This window comes from Neodiprion virginianus, chromosome 5 (genome assembly GCF_021901495.1).
Source record: "Neodiprion virginianus isolate iyNeoVirg1 chromosome 5, iyNeoVirg1.1, whole genome shotgun sequence".
Classification (NCBI taxonomy): domain Eukaryota; kingdom Metazoa; phylum Arthropoda; class Insecta; order Hymenoptera; family Diprionidae; genus Neodiprion; species Neodiprion virginianus.
In genome coordinates this window covers 7,250,653-7,273,411 of record NC_060881.1, presented here as the reverse complement: position 1 = coordinate 7,273,411, position 22,759 = coordinate 7,250,653, and the positions used below count along the sequence as shown (strand labels likewise).

General features: G+C 37.7%; 1 protein-coding gene and 1 non-coding gene across 2 annotated transcripts in view; one reads left to right on the top strand and one right to left on the bottom strand.

Annotated features, from left to right (window-relative positions):
- LOC124305689 (protein cortex-like) overlaps nucleotides 1–22,759 on the bottom strand; it is a 237,579-nt gene that overhangs the window by 6,632 nt on the left and 208,188 nt on the right. The gene's annotated exons all lie outside the window — the stretch shown is intronic.
- Nucleotides 4,312–4,393, top strand: Trnas-cga (transfer RNA serine (anticodon CGA)). Its single transcript has one exon. It is a non-coding gene; the product is annotated as a tRNA-Ser (tRNA).

Genomic DNA, 22,759 nt, shown 5'->3' with positions numbered 1-22,759 from the left:
TATCTGTTATATATTCTTACAACTTTCGCGATCTTTTGTAGAAACTTAGAAATACGGTTTTATCCGAATGTCGCGGTCTGTTTTTCACTTACGAATAGATCGATTATCTTCGAAACGAGGCGGATTGAGACTGAAATTTTCAAGAACGTTTACTTACTGTTGGGATTGTATTCGGATTATTTATCTTGAGGTGAATAATTTTTAGAAACTATAATCACCGACGAAATTTCAAAATCAAGAGCGATTGAAGTATAAGAAGATAGTTTTTGAAGCATTTGTTTTTTTTTTTTTTTTTTCAATAATCGTACGTTCGATATTTATGAAATTATTATATTCTTAACCTGCTAAGCTCACTTTAAAAATAAAAAAAATTGGAACGACCGAAATTTCAAATCGTTTCAAATCGTTTTGAAATTGTTAAATATCTAGTAGATAATTCGTTCGATTTCGCTCTAAGATGGCTTCTTTTTCCTCAAAAGAACTATTTCATACAAATTCGCTGAAGCAGACTTTTTTATATCACGTTGGCGCCGTTGAATATTTAATTTCATCCAACGTTACACCGATATTGATTATGATTAACGAACAGCGATGTTTGATTGAACACTGATAATAAAGCATCGACATCCAACAATAAGCTTTTCGCTACAATTTCATTGTTTCATATTTTCTTGTCTTCGAAGATACGTATCTTTCCAGCTTTCGAGTATCACAACTTGACAAACACTCGATGTACGATTATAATCCCGCATAGCGAAGTTAATAAAAAGTATCGATTAATTATCAGCCAATCAAGTGCCGGAAAGAATTGAACATTTCTTCCCTCGCATACGCAAAAGATAAAAAAACAAAAAAAAAAGATAAAAATTATTACAATCAATTGCGATTGTGAATACTTGCGACGTGCACGCGTGCGCTAATGTTCGCCAATTTTTTGCAACAACCTCTCGAGTTCGGCTTAGGCGCGTATATTTGAGAGTTGCAGGCTTGTTAGAGATATGAGACCCGCTATATCTTTATCGTAAACCTGTTGAGCTGTGACCTGCAACTTATTCGAGGCGGTCGGCAATCGAAAGCTCCCCGAGTGCAGGTTCGCTGCATGCGCGCTCTGTAAAACTGGCGGAAATTATTCATGATGCAAAAAACCCCGAGCTGCGATTAAATTCAATGAGCTGCAGGTATTGCCGCCCGTATAGAGCAGCGTGTTCGCCTGTATCTGAAACCAGAAGCTCGCAATCAGTTGCGAGCTTTTCCAAGTCGCGCCAGTTCTGCGATTAGTTTATTCCGCATCGCTGCTCCTTCGTATATTCAGAACTTCGTCCTATAATAAATCGCGAATGAATATTTTGGTAAATTAAAAAAAAAAACAAAGTCATGAATTTTACCCTTCGATAAATTTTCAAAGCCCGAATTCAGTCACACCGATGCAAAATAAGAAGAAGAAGAAGAAAAAGCTGCGACTAAATTGCGCGATTACTTTGACTATTTTCATGCTGTTAAATTGGAATAAAATTATGGTTTCTCGGACAGTGTATCAGATTTTAACGCAGTTAAAAAATGATTAATTTATAAGTATAAAATGTACCGGGTATCCCTTGAGGCTACTTTTACAAACACTGTGTACATATTTTTTTTTCTCGTATTACACAAGATATTGTTTCAGTCGGCTGAATTTTCGATCGTTATCTCGTTTAGATATTTTCTCTGAAATGGTTTTAGAATCGTTGTAATATTACCTGAAGTGATTTTCGATCGAACAAATCTGTCGAAAGTTCAAGCATAGAACGGCAAAATCTAGAATTTTGTACACAATTCTATATATTATCCAGAATCCAGACAAATTATGAAGACTTTAGATTTTGGCGTTCTACATTTTGAATTTTAACTTTCAAATCAAATTTTTACGGTTTTTACAAATTCGACATCGCGGTTCTTCTATTTTCAGATCTATGATCTGTATTCCAAGCCTCCGTTCAATAATATTTTGCCTTGCAGACTTTTGACGGAATTAACGGTAACGTAAACACGAGTCAACGGTATCCGTATAAAAATTCATAACGCAGCTGATATAACACGGAGACACGGAATGTTTACGAGAATAGGATCGAAGGACGCGATCTGCGTCAGTTATAGTATAATAACATAATATCCTCGAGGGCAAACGGATCTGAGATATCGTTAGTTCTTGTACGATCATCGACTGCATCCGGTATATTTATTATACATCATATGGAATTCCCTCGGATTGTTGTCCGCAATACCCGCGTCATTAGACACGGTTTAATGATCCTTGACGGAAATTTCTACCCGCGATCCCGTCAACGCACGGTCTCCGTTCTTTCTCTTCGCAACACTTGAATTCTATGAAAATCGTACAAATTATTCTCAGTTTTATTCTAAAGACATGGGTGAGATTTTAAAGCGATTGTCCGAACAATAACGGAATTATTTTACTTCAAATTTATTCGAGATTCAACATTTATGCTTGAGATCACGAAAAATTAAAAGTAAAATAAATTCGGTACGGTTTGGTAGACAATGGATTTGACATTTTACACTGGTGTTTAAAATGAAAGTGAGAAAGGACGCGAATCCGACAAGTCAAAGTTCCGAAATTGTGAGAATGAGAAAATTTAAGAATCCGAAACATCGAAATTCCGAATGATCCAAGATTTTCAGTTCCGTGAATTTTTGGCTCGGTGAAATTTCATCACTTTGATCTTTCTTTGTTTTTGATTTTCCTTATTTTTACAATCGAAATCCCGGTGATTCCGATTTTCCGTTTTTCTGATTTTTTCCACCCACTCGTCGAGCATATTTATCCGAGTATATTTCAATTTTCGAAATTTTACTCAACCGAAACTTCACTTTTTAGAACTCTGAGCCGCCGGGTTTCCGATCGTTCGAAACTTTGCCGCTTCTTCCAAGTTTAATTTCTTTGCTTCAACTTTCACCGCCAAATAACTCTGAATCAGGCGCTTTCGGAACTTGAACCCTGCCCATCCTTAAGTTGGCTTTCAGCCCCTCAGGGATCCATGAGCACTCCGATTCCTTATCCCTCGTTAATGCACGAACGAGGATCGATGATCGTCATCGAACATTTCGGAAAGATTAGCCATGGAAATTCTCCAAAGATGTGCGACATTGTTCACCAACTGTCCCACATTAACGACGAGAGATCAATTAAAGCGGCCTATGAAAACGATTATCCGATTTTCTACAAAGCCTGCAGCTAATTGCGACTGATTGTTAATACATAATCGAGTTTGTTTGTGGATAGCCGTTGCAGCCGCGACGGGAATAATATTGCGGTGAGACGGTGTAATCGGGGCGAGTATCTGCATCGTCACCTTACAAAATTACACTCCTTTGTTAAAATCCAATGTCGTATCCATCTATCTATGCGTGTATGCGTGTTTGTACGTTTCTTCCACTGCGCATGTATTTGAGCATTTCAGAATCTATCGGCCCGTTATAAAAGAACCCCGTTAGAAAGTCCCGTCACCGTCGTCGAGACGTAGTCGTGCAGGTTTTGGCGTTTAATTTCGCTTGCAGTGGAATTTTACTCGTGCACTGAGAGAAATTTTTAGTTCCGGTTACGGTTCGGTCCTTAACTATTTTCATTTTTTACCACGATCGAAAAATATAATTCTAGGTAGAAAATGAAAATTACTTTTCTATCCGTTACTATTCTTTCTCATAACGATCACTTTTACTAGATTTTCTTGCAACTGTTGCGAAAATTTAATACTCGTGCAACGGTAAATTGACGTTAAAGCCTTGTTTAACTAAAAAAGCAGAGTAAACCTCAGAAACTGATTTCGCGTTGCAATGACCAAAAAAGGATCGACGATAACGCAAAATGGTTTAGGCGTACCTCGTTTTTCGTAATCACAACAATATTCGAACAGTTTTTTTTAACGATACTTGTTCTACTCAATTTTTCTAGTTACTGTAACAAGTGAAATTATTCTCAGTGTACCTTTTTCGATATTTTACCCACCTAGAAACGAGCGAATCTTATCGCGTCCCTGAGTTGCGGGCAATATTCATCAATAACGATCAAAGAAAAGATCATCCACGGAAAATGAGTAATTTGTTTTGTTCAAACAAACGATTTTCATCAAATGCACCAGTTTTTTCAGCGTTCCAGGTGACAATATTTCGCGACATAAATATCAGCCAGTCGGTTTTTCCTACCTTTGTATCAGCAGCGCTGATTCAAATCGATTCTAATCGCGCCAACAACGTTCGGGATTCGATCGTTTAGGGGATGACACCCCTAGTGTAAAGAATATTTATTTGACAACGGCAGTCGTGGCCGAGTGGTTAAGGCGTCTGACTCGAAATCAGATTCCCTCTGGGAGCGTAGGTTCGAATCCTACCGGCTGCGGGAGCTTTTTTTTCATAATCTTTACCCGTTAATTGCACTAAGCGACTCGTCGCTGCGACGTCTAATTAAAACGTTACGCGTAATTATTCCGGCATGTTCCGTTCGATCGAAAATTAATTACTCGATACACGCCAAGTCAGATCTGTCGAACGCGTACCTATAATAACATATTACTCGTAAGACGTATACGGTAAGGTACTTCGTTGCACAGGTACGTTTCTAAATGAAAAATGAAAAGAAGAAGAAGAACAACAACGTTGATACAAAAATAAAAAAGAAAAACAAAAAAACTCATAGACGTTGAGTAAGAATGATGATGTATTCACATTCGGCGTGAAAGCAAACTTTTAAACAGCCTCTGTCATTTGGATGATAATTGATAAATAGAAACGAGCGTAAGTGCCTGGAACACTTAATATACATTAATGTATGTTTACAGGTGTTTGAAGTGTACGTTATATCGCGACTTTTTGAGGCGTTAATTGAACGCTTGATCCACCTTTTATGTCTCTGGGCATATACGCGGCTGCATGATGATTTTCAATTACCTCGCAAGCGTTCTAAATCAAATTCAGCCATCGTACCAATATTAACAAAATGTAAGCGTACGCGCGTACGTGTTGGATTCTATTCACGCATTCTGTATACACGTATAAATCGAGGTACGTGTACCTTGTACACCATGCTCGGGTGAAAGTTGCAATATCTTTTCGATTAACCGCGGCAAATGACTTAAGTATTTAAAACGCAGATACGTGACGTGATGTTGTATATATAATGTATATATTTACACACCCGCAGTTATACAGATCGTATGGCGTGATGATTTGAATCAAGATTGAATTTTTGTTAAAAAAAAAAAAACAAAAAAAAGAATACAACCATTTATAGCCGTGAAACGTAAGCGTGATAATAATTTTCAAGATTCAAGATCTCACAGATTTTTATCTTTGACAGATTGTACTCTATATCTTTTTCCACAAAAGCATAAGTGTAATTCTGAATATGGAATGATTTCCCGCCCACGCTTATCTTCCTATTTTATCCAATTTGAATCTTTATAATTAATTATCGTCGATCGACGAGTCGGTCCGATATTGATAATGAATCGCGGCAACAACAAAATCTCGCTACAAATCCTAAAGTGATAACGAAAATTGACATCCAAGTTTTTCGATTCAAATTTGAAACGGTATTTTATCCCTGTTATTAATCTTGCGATCCATTCCGCGCGACGATGATCGTTTTTCAGATTTCTCATCTCGATTTTTTCACCTGCACGCGAATATATTGCCATTCATCAACATCCTGCGACGCGTTTCGCGAATGTTAATCCGACATGACACATCACGTGTACATAATTCGCGTTTTCCTCCCTGTTACGTACCGAATTTAGATTCCCCGTAGTCTGTCCTTGTTCACACGAACTGGATGCGTAATGTTCATGAAAGCGTTGCATTTCGCGTGCTGGAATTGAAACTGAACTTTATGCATGCAAAAAACGAAATCACGGTGTTCGGAATCAAGCATTTGATCCATATTTGAAATCTGTGAAATTGTTAGAATTTTCATATAATTATTTAGAAAAATCTTCTGCAACAAATATTTATATAGAATTGCAGAATTTGAATGGAGCTGTTCGAAAAAATGAGATTAACTCTTTGAGTCATAGTGGTAAGTATTCTTACCATCTATTTTATGTCAATTATTTTTTTTTTTTTTTTATCGATACCTATTTTACTCAATTTTTCTAGTTACTGTAACAAATGATATTTTTTTGAGTGCAGATTATAAAAATTCAGTATGACGAATCCAATCAACGACCCCGAAAACCCTTGCATATAGTTTTTTTACCGCATTCGATCAAATTTGAAATTTTTTGTCCGCCATACTAGATCCGCAATCTTGAATTTTTGGAGGCTGATTCAAGATTCGTAATCAGGGAGTCCAAAAATCGTGGAATACTATCTTGATATAAAAGTTTACTCGGCACAATAACGCGTGACTAAAAGGGTTAAATTTTTTCCGCGATCCGTCGAATTCGTGATTGTATAATTGCGACAAAATCTCATCTCTGCGAGATGTGCTCGCGAAGATGGATGAAAAACCCCGCGGAGAATCGAGTTTACAGTTTCTTTACCTCGCGCCCGACATCGCGGTTCTACATCTTTCCATCCGGACGCATCGGGGGTCCAGTAACTGTAAAATATACTGACCGACCGGCCGCATACCGGACTTTTTTGTCTCAGGTATAGAAAAGTGTGACTACCACTTTGCTGGGTCCATAGAATCGCGAAGATCGCAGAATTGACAGCTGGAAATGAAATTGCGAGTAAAAGGGGAATTGCAGATTTAACGATTTTGAGTGTTCTTGGGAATCATTCATTGCGGAATGAATACCTGGAATCGTTTTAAATCATTGCAAATCACTAAGCACAATCCAGTTTCTGCGAAATCCCACGGCTATGAGCGTTGGAAATCATGAAATTAGTAGAACTCGTTTTCATTCATTACCATTGACCTCGAGAGAATAGTGCGCTGCGTTATGCGATTATTGTTCATTTCTAGTTCAACGAGTCATTTTCATTGACTCGCAACGATTTTGAGTGACTGGTTTACGATGCTCTACGATTCCGTCCGAACCAGTAATCACTGGGAATTGCTTAGAACGCTGGAAAATGACTGGGAATAGATGGAAGTGGCATTGATTTCTACAAACGAATCGCGCAGAAATTAAATTCCATCACCGAATCATCCCTAACTGCAGACTTGCACCAAGTAGATTATGATATGTATAACGAATATACAGATTGATATTAAAACGAAATCTCATAGTTTCAAAAAAATATCCGCTATACATTTTTTTAATTCTCATTATCTCTAATGGCACGATAAAATTATTGCTTTCGGTCAAAAATCACTTTCTCAAATTTCTACGAATCTTTACGTTTTCAAAACTCTAGAATCCGAAATACGGGTATTCAGAAAAATGTCGATTTATCCGACAAGCCTTAGCCATGATCTCAGAAACAGCTAGATTAAAAAAATCTAAAACTTACAGAATTTTACAACGAAAATGATGGGCGTGAAAAATTGCTACGTCCCGTTCAATTTCAACTTCCTCTTCCACCAGAAATGAATCGATTTTTCTCCTCCTCGTTACTTTTTCTAAATAAACGATAACATTTTCCCCGTTCAAGGTATATATTTGCAAAAAAAAAAAAAAAAAGTAATTCTCAAATTTCTGTTTTTCAGAAATTATTTTTTCCGACAGACCGACGGACAAATTCGCCTATTCCCGGGATATTTCGTGCCGGATGCTGGAGACTTGGGCTCAAGACTCGTCGACGTTACTTGCGGGAGACCGTGAGAGAGAGAGAGAGAGAGAATGAGAGAAGGAGAGAAGGGGAGAAGGAGAGAGAACGGAGATCAAGGTAATCGCACGGCCTTGTGTCACGTGGGCTAAGGCAAAGCCGCGGTGTAACTGCACCAACTTACCGGAACACATGCCGTGTGGTAAATAAATAATATGTATGGCGATTGTTCTTGATAAGAAGAAAAGGTTCGTTTTATTTTTATTTATATGTTTTTTCCTTTTTTTTTTTTTTTTTTGCAACACTTTCTTTGCATTTTCTTTTATTCTTGTCGCCACAGGAAATGTTCAAAGCGTTTGCACGCTACGCGGAAATTTTTGTCCGATGATTGGAGGTACAAAATTTTTTTAGTTAGTCAATCTTTGCTAACAAGAGCGAACTTAAAACTGAATACCGCAATTGGCAATTTTGTTCCATCCTGCTTACACTACCGATCGCGAGTGGATATTCAACGGTACGAAATTTTTAAACAATTACGATCAAGATTTTTCGACAAATTTTAGTTTAATAATCGATAATGCAGGTATCGAAATTTGCAACCTCGCAGGAGGTTATAAAAGTTTCAAATAATCTCTCGGCGTATCGATCTGCGTTCAGTTTCAACGATTCTTTCGAAAAAATTCCGTCTGATTTTCACGTTTCGATTAGTTTTCGAAAAATTTAAAGAAAATATTATTTTCATTATTCGGATCGTAAATTGACCCTTAAAAGTATCGTCGTTGAAATGATTTCGCCTAGAAGAAACGTCTTCTTTCCGGATTAGTTTTTCGTTATCAAAGTGATATACTTACCGTCGAAAAATTTACACTCGGTGATATTTGAATGAATTAATTATGCCTGAACACCGGAAGAGCTCTTTGTATATATATATACTGTGTATATATATGTGGTCCTCGGATTATGGGATGAATTTTACATAACGGAATAATATACCTACAGGTTTATTATCCACGTAACATTAGGTTGTACCGTATGGCATAATTCATTTCGAAAGTAGGACTCGCCTATAGTCCTTGCAAGCGCTTCTATTACAGTTAAGCCGTAGGCATTATTACAATACACGTGCAAAGGTATATGGAATATACATAAGTGTATAATACATCCGTAAAACATAAACCATATGTACATACGGTAGGAATCAATTTTCAGAGATCCACTCGCGCAACATTTGTAGTTCATATATCAGTCTTGAAACTTTTACGCCTGTACAGATTACATCATGTATATGTTAGGGCGGTTCACCCCAAACAAAAAAAATAATGTTTTTTTCAGTGCTGCTTCATCATAAAACTATTGTTTACGACCAAAACCAAATCCCCTGCAAATTTGAGCTCGATTGGATCAGATTCAAAAGTCCCGCTTTCGAGGTTTCGTTTTTACATTGAAATAAGACGTGAAAAATGTTTGTCTTAACTCACGTAAAATGAAAAATTATAAAAACTTTCGTTTTCTCTGAATTTAATACGATTGTTTTTGAATTTAGAATTTTCTCAGATTTCAGTCGCAATAATTCTCAAAATATGAAAAATTGAATGAAATATCCGGAGATCCTTTTTGTACTAAATATTGTTACCTGCGAAAAAGGTCACTTGATATTTTTCATCATCGTCTATATTTTCACGCAAAACCAACCCTGAGTTGAGTTAAGCATTTTTCTACGTGTCATTTCAATGTAAAAACGAAAATTCGAAAGTAGGACCTCTGAGTCTTATCCGATCGAGATCAAATTTTCAGGAGATTTGTTTTTCATCATAAACAACAGTTTCGTGAGGAAGCAGCACTGAAAAAACCACAAAAATTTAAACAGGGTGGGCTGAAAAACCGAAACGTGAATAAAAGCCAAACGTGTTGACAAATGTTAGAAAACTTTTTTTTCTCGAAAGTAAAAGAACGAATCTTTCATTTCGCGTTTAAAAATCTGGGAAATCTTGATTCGTTGTTCGAATACACGCGCTTGAAAAACAGGTTTTGAAAAAGTTGCCGGCAGACTGAAAAAACTCAGTATCAAAGAATGTTCAACTCAATTCCCTTCTGAAATCGTGATTCGAAGATAAATTCTGGCATTTTGTAAACTCTCCGAGCTTTTGATTCACATGACATGAAACGTTTCTTGTAAAATTATAATCAAAACGCTCGCTTCAAAGTAAAAATTATGTTTTCGGTATCCATTATCAAGAATATCCACACTCGAAACTGTTGACTATAAACGATATTTTTGGAAATCGGTCAACGCGTTCGGATTTTATTCACGTTTCAAAACGATCCCGTCTTTTTTTTCGGCCCGCCCTGTAAATCTCACATTCAGCGGATACATTTATATAAAAAAAAAAAAAACGCTGCAATGTAACAGCGAAAAAATTGCAATCAACATACGCAATGACGATAAAAGCTTCAAGTTTTACAGAAGTTTAATCATGAATCGGTAATAGTCGTGTACAATATTATACCACTTGTGGTGCGATTTTCAATTATCACTTTCATAGAGTGGACGGGTTTTCCTGTCCATGTTATTACACCGAGTTCATTACGACTGTAACTTTAATGACTAATCGCGCTGGCTGTCGACTTGTTGGCCAAGTGCAGTAATTATTTATGGATGTTTGCATTTCCTCCTGCGCTGCGGGTTAAACGGGCGCGCTTATGATAAACGATTGCAATCATGGTGGGGGAGTATTAACAAAAAATAAAAAATAAATAAATAATCAAAAAATAAGAAAAGAAGTAATACGGAGCAGGAAAAATTGAAACGAAAACAATTGAACACCGTTGGATTGGGTGAGTACACGTATTACTTAAAATAATTCCTAACCGACGATTGGATGGATTCTCAGATTTAATAAAAATATCAGCATCGTCTGATGGAACATTTTTTACCAACTGTACACGAACGACAACAAGAACAATATTTATTAGTACATCCTATATGAGGTCAACGACTTGTATGTTACAGGGTTAATTTATACTTGAACTTCTGTTAAAATAAGGATAATGTATAAAAATATATAATATAAAAATATACCGGTCCATTTACATTTCTTTTTAATAGTTATTATTCATTGGTTTTTTTTTTTTTTTTTTTAATCTATTGTTAAGGTGTAGTAAAACGCTGGACACGTACATTTGGTTAATTGGAATGATCAAAAAAATATATTAACCAGATTCAATAACGGTAATACTAATACTACGTGACATCTTACCGTTAAATTTTCGATTATCGATTTTTTAGATAACATTTTAGACATTATCCTACCCATGTCTAATATGTTGAGTTTGTTGGGTAGATTGTTAAAATACGTCATTGCTAAAAAAATTACAACTTTTCCTACCGATTTCTAGGCAGTGCCCAGGTCACGCTATAGATTTCTCTCTCTCTCTCTCTCGTAATGCTATTTCTTTCGGTATGATCCAGTCTCGGATCATTATGTTTTTTCATTAATATATTATATATATAAAGAATTGTCTAATGCTGATTATGTTCTTTTTGATTGCATCGATTACGTTATCGTTTATCACGTTTACGACTTTGTATTGATTGGAATTTAACGTTCTTGTAATTATGATATGAATGGACAATTGGCATAAAATTCTCCTTTCACGATGCTGATATTTTTATCAAATAGTAGCATAAATTTTTTTAGAAACAGTTAGCTCCATCATCAAATAAACCTTTACTGAAAGTTGAGTAAGAATGCGTATATTTTACATTACAAACTTTACAGATCTTGCTTAGAGAGTTTAGAGTCGAGATATAAATCTGTGCGTTGAAGGAGATTTTTATTTATTTATTTGGAATCAATTTGAGGGTCGTCTTGCTCAAATTTCGAAAAAACCCAAAACAAGGACCACCAATCACACTCGTTTTGTAAACTCTTGATCCGGTTTATAAACGTTTCATTCGAATCGAAAAAATAAACGAAAAAAAGACCTGAGAAAAAAAAAAAAAAAAAGAAAAATACAAAGAGTCATTTCAACGTTATTTAAAGTTTGCATTGTTCGCTATTGACGTACCGTAGTAAGTCGTCCGACATTTATCTGAGAGGCGATCAGTCCGTTCCGCATTTCTGAATCATGCGAAATGGAAGAAAAAAAATAAATAATATGGATATATAAAGTACAGCCGGCATGTATATCATAATACATGAATTCATGTTCTATTATACAGAAACTGGCGATGCGGTCGAATCGGCTTGAAGTCTTAATAGTCGCGGGAAGACATGGATCGCAGACTGAGAACAATCGAAGCGTTTTACAATATGAAACTTGGAGAACCTGCACTGTAACCGCGATACAGAAAGTAGCGTGTAAACGAGGTGAAAAAAAAAATAAAAAAATAAAAAATAAAAAAACGAAAACAAACAAAATAAAAAATCGTACGTTGCTAACACGGAAATCGGATGTATAATGTATGCATATATATATATATATGTGTGTGTGTGTGCGTGTGTGTGTGTGTTGTTCGTCGCACACGTAACGATCTCGATTTGAATATAACACGTCGAAATACGTGACAGCTCTCTTTTTATTTCTCTGTACGCTCCGTTCGCAGATAAGATATCGTATTTTCGACAACCGTTAATCTCAATTTTTGGGCCAACTTTCATCGGCTGTTACGTGTCTGATTATAACGGGCTTTGCGTCGTGTTTGATCGATTTCGAACCGATTTCATGTAAGAAACAACGTACGTGTAAACCTGATTTTTTCTGATCGTTGAAAATTTGGCAGGTTAATTAAAGCGTGACGTACGCGAATCTACCGCAGTTTTGCAGGTGACTTAATTGAGATTCAGAGTTATTTGTTCGTTGTTGATACATTTATTATAGAAATTCCGAAGAATAATTGATACGAATCGACGCGCGTAACGACGCATTACGCTAGTGTCAAAAAATGAGGAGAATGAATATCAACGATTTCCGCAATATCCGTTGCCAACTTCGGCATCGACGCGCCCGAAGCAGGGAGATTTTATCGCGAATAAATCTCTGCATACACGGTACGGGAATATAAGTGGTGAGAAGATTGCAAAGTGACGGCGATTGCCACACTAACCTGAATTCCGAAAAGACGGCGAGTAGGAAACTACGGTAAAATTGGAAACGAATTACAAGCAATTTGGACAACGTACAAGGAGCTTGCATTTTTCACACGGTCAAAGTGAGCTGATCGCAAAAAGGACGCAATGCAAATCAGCGTGTTTCGTCCTCTATTTGGAGGGGGTGGCTGACCGAAGGTATCAGCCGCCTGTCGCGACGACGCAAGGCGGGGGACGACCGAGTAGAAAAAGAAAGGAAAAGAAAAGGACGAAGAAAACGAACGAACGAATCACTTCCGTGTCAGGGGAGTGTGAAAAACAATCGAAATCGAGCCTAACTTTCTCCGAGTCTCGTTGCAGGGCGGAAGAAAAGAATCGGCGCGAGGGAGGGAGGGAGGGAGGGAGGGAGGCGAGTAACGAGACCGCAATAAATCGGCTACCTAGAAGCAATCAGCGCCGACGTTGAGAACGCTTTTGCAAAGTGGACTCCTCGGCGTACGAACCGAGTCTCGTTATCTCCAATCTGAAATCCCGGCGCTAAATGGGAAGTGACTTTGTCGCGTTCCGCTGCTCGCCTTGCTTTGCGGGATCCGGAGGATCGCGGCTCGAATCCTCGCCGATATAATCGAGCTTCGTGCAAGCGCGTTGTTGAGCTTTCTTCGCTTCAGCGCCGAAATTACACGTCGCACGTTTGTATATTTCTGGTGGATCGAGAGTCGTCTTGATTTTCAGTGGATCGTTAAAATCCACGTATAATAGCGTTGGCTCAATGCTCGATACCGACGTGTAAGTTTACTACAGTTTTTTCGCGCCCAGAGCTCTTGTAAAAATTCATCACCGGCGATTTGTTAATAATTCATCAATGATTTACCGAACGGCGTATGATTAACTGAAATTTGTCAAACAGCACGTATTTGGTGTGAAAAAACTTACGCAACAGTACTGTAATAAAACCCCTAAAAAATTACGTTTGAGTAGGTCTTTTTATTAATGGACATTTGTGGTATTTAATACATATATATTTTTTTTTGTTCTGTTTACTTTTCGCCTCATCGACGAGATATTATTTTAATCAAATTGATTGACTCGATTTTCGGTTTTTGAACCGTCACTTTATCGCTCATTAAGCCGAATAATCCCCGTCGTCTGTGTATTTTTCACTCGCAAGATCCATTATTCGCGTAATTAACGCATCCTTCGGTCATCGGACGTAATAATCGTTTCACGCAGAGTAGTGACCTTCCAAACATTGGCCCGAAGATACGCGTAACGTGAATGATATGTTATGTCGCAACGCACTCTCTTATATCTTTCGATAAAGAAACATTGTTGTAAATTTGCGATGCAGCCGGTAATAACCAGTTGCGAACCAATTGCAATCGTCTCTTATCAGTTATCTGCGTTCAATGTACGAAAATAACTCCGGGAGACGAACAATTTTCAATCTCAATTTCAACAGTGCTCGATAACAGGCTCGACGAAACCGATCGACTTGCGTAAAAATTGTCAGGCCGGATCGGAAGCTCGATTTCCAAATTGGTGTAATGTTCAAGAACCCGAAGAATTTTCTTTCACTGAAGCGCCAATTACAAATACTCGTCCGATCGAAATCGCACGATACGTGCATAATGCATCTACGGATTATCGAATCATCGGTCGCATTGTAGGCCGGATAATGAAAGTAATGACACATCGGAATGCGGAGATAATTCACCGTGTACGATCTTTAAGCGCAGGTGAAGCGCGATTTTATCTTGCGAAATTGCAATTACTTTTTCCCTGTACGTATCTGCACGCAAATAATACGTCGGCTCTGACTTTGCGAGTGTATTAATTACAGACGAGTTTAAGTCATTCGGGATTAATGGTCCAGTTCTTCCCTCGACTTGCGGAATTTCACAGCGCGCCATTACGTCACGTGAAATCTCCGCACTTGCCTTGGATTATTGCCTCGCCTTTTTCCCTCATTTCTTTTTCACTTATACCGCAATAGCGAAATTATACCGGTATTTACATTCTGCATACCTCGAGTGTGTAGTTGGGATAATTAATTCAATCACTTACTTACCAACCTGCTACGAATAATTGCCTGCAGAAAAACCGATTTTCTCAGGTCTTTAAATTTCCCCGATTCGAATAAAAACTGCAACCGACCTTTTCTTCAAATTATTTCTGAATAAGGCGTGTTAATTAAATTATACGGAATCTTTGTATGATTATTTGAAATTATGAATTCTCATTCAATATGGTCAGCGGAAATTGGACGACAAGATACGTTTTTGGTAAATCCAAAAAATCGTGTTATAACGTGACTTTTTTTTGTAACGGTTTCGTTCGAACTTCTATGATTTTTTAACCATCTCTGCACGTTGAACAAAGACCGAAACGTTGATCATTCGTCGATTTGATGTACACCCAATTTCAAGATTACAAACTTTTTCAAAAGATCTCAGAAATTTCAGGGATTCGATAGATGTCGAAAGATTACAAATAATTTCAGAGGATTTCAAAGGATTTTAAACGATTTCAGACGATTTGAAAGAGATTACAAAAATTTTACACGGTTTCAAAGGATTTAAAAATAGTACAGATTTCAAGTATTTCAAAAGATTCCAAGTATGACATAAGATGTCAAAGGATTGCTAATGATTTCAAATTTTTTTCAATGATTTCAGGAGATTTCAGACGATCTTATATATTGCAAAACATTTTAAAGATTCATATAGCTTTCAAATAATTTCAAAAGATTTGAACATATTTGAAGGATTATAAAAGGTTTCAGAATATTACCAAGATTTCAAGAGATTCACGGAAAGTTGTATAACAGATTCTAAGAGTGAGTAACTAATTCTCCTAACCTAAACAAACATTTTTAGGGAGTGCCACGGTGGAAAATGGTAAATTATTTTTTTCCTTAACACACTACGAGAAATTTTTATTTCCGGTCACCGCTCAGTTCTTAACTATTTTAATTTTTTACCACGATCGAAAAATATAATTCTAGGTAGAAAATGAAAATTAGTTTTCTAGCCGTTACCGGAAAGTCTGGTATCCGTTACTGTTCTTTCTCATTACGATCGCTGTTGCTATATTTTCTCGCAACTGTTGCGAAAATTTAACGCTCGTGCAACGATAAATTGACGTTAAAGCCTCGTTTAACTAAAAAAGTAGAGTAAACCTCGCAAACAGATTTTGCTTTGCAATTACCAAAAAAGGATCGACGATAGCGCAAAATGGTTAGGCGTACCTCGTGTTTTCGTAATCCCAACAATATTCAAACAGTTTTTTTAGCGATACCTGTTTTACTCAATTTTTCTAGTTACTGTAACGAATGAAATTTTTCTCAGTGCAGCTTAATGAATATTAAAATAATTATACGTATGTGAAAGTTTCAGAAAAGTTTAGCGAAGCGATGAATTCGATTCGCCGGCTTACCGCTCTCATGTGCATGCATGCCTTCGAGGAGTGAGTGAAAACTGCAACTATGCCACTGAGACCCCTGCAGGGTATCATACCGTGGCTTAACAAATTACCTGCTATTCCACACGAGCTGCAAGGCACTTGGTACCGGATTAAATTAAACGTCGTTCGTTCGCGAGCTCCTGACCTTTCAAGTACTTAATAGCATGTCATTACGCCGGATGCATTCGCGTGGATTTCAATATCCTGGCCATTTCGCGTTAACGCATGAATTCATATTTCTCACATTCGTATTTCTCTGTAGAAACGCGTTTGCAACGTACAAAGAAACGGTCTTCGCACGGAGAAAAATCATTCTTGTATAACCCGATACCAAGAAATTTCGAATCTTCAAAGTGGAGGAAATTAATCGCGAGTTATTGCTCAGTTAATTCGGAAATTCGATAAATGGGGAATATTGATTAAAAGACAAGCAGACGGTAGAAATATTTTTTCAGAATCCCTTGCCGTTCCTTTTGTAACTTTCTTTTTTTTTCTCTCTCTCTCTCAAAAGCGAATACGATGAAAATTAACCAATTGTATGAAATTCGACAAGGGATTGCAATAATTTCAAGCTTATTCAACCGATTTTAAGCGATTTCAAGCAGCTTTAAACCGAATGCTTTCCAAAGTGGTTTGCGATTTCAATAAGTTAATACCCTCTCAGTTTTCTTATACATTTCTGTGTGATTCTCGTTCTAAGTAATGACGCGAGTAATCAATCGATATAACTATCGATCTAAATATGTTCAAGTAACCGAGTAAATAAGCAGCTGTGTCGAAAGTAAAAGAATTTCAATTTGCGAAACTAATCCTTTCGGTCCGTAATTCGAATCTCTCCGCAATCTCGGTTAGAAAATGAAAAAATGAAAGAAAGAAAGAAAGAAAGAAAGAAAGAGAGAAAGAAAGAAAAAAACTTCCAATCGAATTTCTCTAATCGTACGATAGAACAGACAGTTGAGAAAATATCGCGAAATCTTGCCGTAAAGAAAGTAAATAAAAAATTGTGCCGTGTCATATTTTGCAAAAGATTGAGGAGGAAAATAAAGGAACAAAAATCGAATCAAAATATACATGTAAATATAATTTGACTCAACGATTCTCCTACGAAGCTTTCAGCACGTATGCACGCATTTCTATCTATGTATAAATATTCGTCACGTGGTAATTGATGGGAAATTCTTCACGTATTTTTAAAATGGTCAATTGGCAAGGAAAACCGAGAATAAAACTCGGCGTGTCTCTTTTCTTTCGAAATGATTTCTCACTCGATGAAAATAGAGGAGATTTTACGACTCACGACCGGCGTGAAATGCCGAAATAGCCAACGATTAAGAAGCCTCGAGTTCTATGGCGGCCACGCGTTACGTTGCGTCCTCATTCGAGTACGTAGAGGCATGAAACGGAATGCGCACCGAGTATCTATGATGCCCCGGGGGTGCCCAGGGGGGCCTCGATAGGTTGGGCCGATTGAGTTGCCGATCACACCTCGAGGCAATACCGAAGTGGTGAAAACAGCTGAATAAAACAGAAAATCACCTGCGCGGTGACTGCAGAGTGGGATCTTCGCCGGGACTGATTGAGCGATCGATCGATTGATTGATTGATCGATCGATGGATCGATAGACGCAGCGATTGCGGCGAATCATTGAAACCGATTGCGCCGAGCGTTGTATTGGATTTTTATTGAAATCGAGAAGGAATTGTTATCAAAAATATATTCAAATTCAGTTACCAAAGTTTTTATGGTACGACGGGGCTGGATTTTTGACGGTTATTTTTCGGGTTAATAAATCGTTTCCACGTACGGTATCATACCGACATTGTACGAAAGGATCGTGAAAAGACCAAGATGAACAAAGGAATAAAAATATCGCAAACAAATTGCAAAGTTACCGATCAGGATTTCAAAACTTCCGGTATAATTGCGGTTTCGTAAGAAAAAAAAAAAAAACGCAGAGAACGATACAAATGGCGAACCACGGGCATTCCGAAGATGTGAGAGCCCGTATCTTTCCAACTGTCAAAGGATAATGACTTTCACCGATCGCAAAAAGGACGCAATGCAAATCAGCGAGCTTCGTCCTCTATTTGGAGGGGGTGGCTGACCGAAGGTATCAGCCGCCTGTCGCAACGACGCAAGTCGGGGGACGACCGAGTAGAAAAAGAAAGGAAAAGAAAAGGAGGAAGAAAACGAAGGAACGAACGAACGAACGAACGAATCACTTCCGTGTCAGGGGAGTGTGAAAAACAATCGAAATCGAGCCTAACTTTCTCCGAGTCTCGTTGCAGGGCGGAAGAAAAGAATCGGCGCGAGGGAGGGAGGGAGGGAGGGAGGCGAGTAACGAGACCGCAATAAATCGGCTACCTAGAAGCAATCAGCGCCGACGTTGAGAACGCTTTTGCAAAGTGGACTCCTCGGCGTACGAACCGAGTCTCGTTATCTCCAATCTGAAATCCCGGCGCTAAATGGGAAGTGACTTTGTCGCGTTCCGCTGCTCGCCTTGCTTTGCGGGATCCGGAGGATCGCGGCTCGAATCCTCGCCGATATAATCGAGCTTCGTGCAAGCGCGTTGTTGAGCTTTCTTCGCTTCAGCGCCGAAATTACACGTCGCACGTTTGTATATTTCTGGTGGATCGAGAGTCGTCTTGATTTTCAGTGGATCGTTAAAATCCACGTATAACAGCGTTAGCTCAATGCTCGATACCGACGTGTAAGTTTACTACAGTTTTTTCGCGCCCAGAGCTCTTGTAAAAATTCATCACCGGCGATTTGTTAATAATTCATCAATGAATTAGCGTCGAATTAATCGTAAATTTTTCTCTACTTAGTACCGCTCATGCGTTAATTGTTGATGAAACATTAGATTATCAATTATAATCCACACGAATATCGCGATAAAACGTTTTCGTTATTAACGAAGAAACCTGCGATAGCATAGAGGAAAAATTTACCATTACAGAAATCATGTTTGCAGATGCTTTTGGAAATTGAGAAACGTGCACGTAACGCAGTTTAGTTATCATCGAATCAGTTATCATCAAATGTTTTCACGGCTTCTAAGAAGGTATTACGTCTCAGTCACGTTCGAGTTGATTGACTTTTGTCACAAAATTCAATTTTCCGTTTTCAGATCGTTCGCGCAGCTGAAAAATCTTACACTAATTATTTCAACGGTTCACGGAGTTCAGTGACCCCTTTACATAACACATATACGTCTGTCGTATTTCAACGTAATCGCACATTATTCGCAGACGTTATAACTTTGTTGCAAATTTACGTTGCAGACAGTCGCGCAGCCGTATAATTTGCACTTTCGGACCGAGTGCAAATCGCTCTTATCTCCGTTGACGTAGAGAGACAACTAATTAAGGGAAACAAATAATTTTCAGCGGGAATCTACAACGTACGTGTATAATATAACAAGAGGATCAACGCCTTCTGGCTAAACAATCAACGATTACATCATATTACGTATAAAATTAGTATAATTGATTGTCGTTCCAGGTTTTTCCCTAATATTGCCTTGAATAATTTGACAAAGATTGTATCGACAAACGTGGTTCGTAATCGTTATTAGAATTGCCCGTTATTGGGCGCTTTTACGTGACTCTGTAGACAAGCTTTCTTTTAACCGAGAACCGTAAAATCGTAACTTCGTCAACAAGAAAGTCACGGAATAGCTGAAACTCTTTGCTTGAGCGGACGAGAAGTCAAATGGCTAATGATTCCGAGAGATCTAAAGCGAATTCTCCCGACGATCTCTCATATTTATAACTGCTGGTCAAGAGAAGCGAAGAAAAGAGAAAAGAAAAAGATGCTGTCAGGCTGCGAGATAAGCTTGCAAACTCGTATCCGAACCGCGGAATTCAGACTGGCCTTGATCTTCGAGTTCGCAAAGTATTTATAATTACGACGGATGAAAGAAAATTCAATTTATCACATTCGCAGTTTGTGCAATTTCGACTCCGTTTTATTTAAAAATCATATAATTTTTCATCAGCCGTCGCTTAGCGTGGATTGTATGATTATTCGAAAAAAAGACAGACAGCAGGTTGTTTTCAGCACGTGTTCTCTGTGCAAACATCCCGCATCTCGAATCTAGTAGAATTTCAAGCGTGCCCTCAGAGCCACATAAATTTGTTTTGACTTAGAAAATCGATCGTCACGTAATTACTCTAAAAATCGTCAAAGAAAAGTAAAAAAGCGAGCTAATTTCAATTTTTTTTTTATTCTCCGGCTTATCGTTAAATAAGAAAATTTTCATCATTTGACGTTGTTTGTTTCAATTCGTTTTATCTTTCGCAAAACGGAAGGATTCCATCAGCTTTGCATTGGTAACTTTTTTTTGGTATCCATTTGGCATATTTTCAAAAGAGAGAAAAAAAAAAAAAAATGTCTCACCGTTATTATGTATTCGATATATTTGCATGAGATCATTGACAGTGAACTTGAACGACTTGTACGAATCGGGACATTGAACTCGACGAGAATAAAAAAAAAAAAATTAAAATTAAAATAAAAATAAAAATAAAAAAATAGTCGAAGGATAAAAAAAAAAACCCAGACTCGATCAGCTTCTGCGAAATAAAAACCGTGTTACCGATTTAATAATTACATCAACGTTCGCGAATTTCATCTCGATCGATTCGACCCTTCGATCGCGTCAATCTTCGCATTGATTACGGACGGACCGCGATGGAATAATTCACTTATAGCATCAGGTATATAAAGCATCTCCTTCCTATCCGAGTGAATAAAACCTTGGGTAAATGTTTTTCGATTAGTATGCCGGTCAGGTATTTGCTCACAGCGTTAACAGCTGAGTTGAATAAGATACGAAATATAAGGTGTGTGCGCGTGTGTGTGTACGTACATACATGTCTCCAGAGAGGACGTGTGGTAGAATTTTTCGGCGGGGTCAATGTTTCGCGGTGGGTTGTTGAAGCAGGAACGAAGGAAAGAATTTGAGGAGAAAAAATAAAAATAAACCAGCAAAAACGAAAGAATGAAATTAAACGAAACGGGAACAAAAACAATTCGCGTCGAAGAATAAACGGAGTGGATTCCTAACGACTGCATACTGACCGTCGTCTGCTAAATTTTAATGCACACGCCCCACGATCCGAGACCAATTGTTTGCCAGGGTGACCAACCGACTTAAACCACAAAAAAAAAAAATATTTGACTGTTGTGAATTGAGTACAACTAGCAGAGACTGTAAAATTTTTTATCGGGTTAGAGGCTCTCGGATCGAAGCGCACGCGCATTGAATTTCAGCAGACGGGCCAAATGGAGTCGTTAGGAATTCACTCTGTATAAGAGAAAGAGAAGAAGAGAAAAAAAGGAAGAACATTTCATTACACACGTATCGGGCTACGCGTAGGTATGAATGAAAACTGGTATTCGAGGCACATCTCGACAAATAATTACTTCCCAATTACCGAAATGCTGCTCTAATTACGCGCCTTGAATCGCGCTATGCGTTCGCCATAACTTACTTCGTTTTATCGTTATCTTCTCGCGTAATTCAACATACTTTGCTGCTGTAGCGACAAGTTTCGCGATTGAAATAGAAACGCTGTATAGTGAATGCACAATGTAATAATACTCTTTGATGTAACACGTGTATCAATGATCTGCACCTACTGGATTTTTAAACCTTCCAATTACCGCCAAATCCTAGGCGATACTAAACTCAAAGACATAATTGTACCTGTATTACAATTAAGGATGTTATATTCAAACAATACATAATAACATGGATTAAGATGTTGAATAAAATTTAATTGAAACGTTTCAAATCTTAGAATTAAGTTTGTTAAAAAACCCTTATTTTCCGATCAAACGTATTTAGGTTGCATTTAACTCGCGAAAATAAAAGAAAAAAAATTAATCGCACCGATTTGTAAATCAACATATATAAAGTTGTGGCTAATAAAAATTCACTTTTCATTTTACCCGGCCAAATTTTCGACGATAATTTTTACATTAAAATAATTTCGCACACCATACGAAATCGTCGATTGAGATTAGGTTGCATCGATTATTCATAAACGCGTTGCGAAATCCCTCAGTTGATCGAGACCGTTGAGTTAAGCGTGAATTTATAATAAAGTTGCAATTATATCACGCAGACGTGACCATGATTCGACCCTCGTGAACCTCGCGAGATGCGCGCGTTATTCTCACGTGATTATATAGATTAGAGACTAACTGGGACGCTGCTTGTATCGTTGTTCAGTCTGGAAATGCGAAATGCCACTTAGAATTTAAATAATAAAATGCCAACACCGATTCCAGGCCTCCTCGTGCAAAATAAAAGAGTATCGACGTGATATCGCAAATTTTGCTTACTCTGCGGCTCGTGCAGCAGAACTTGTATTACATCCATACAATATCCGTTGAAATGAACACTGTACCCGGATCAAACGAGCAAATAATCGATATCGACTCGTGGCGTTAATTATTGGGTGTTTTATGGTACGATTCTCCTTCTTGT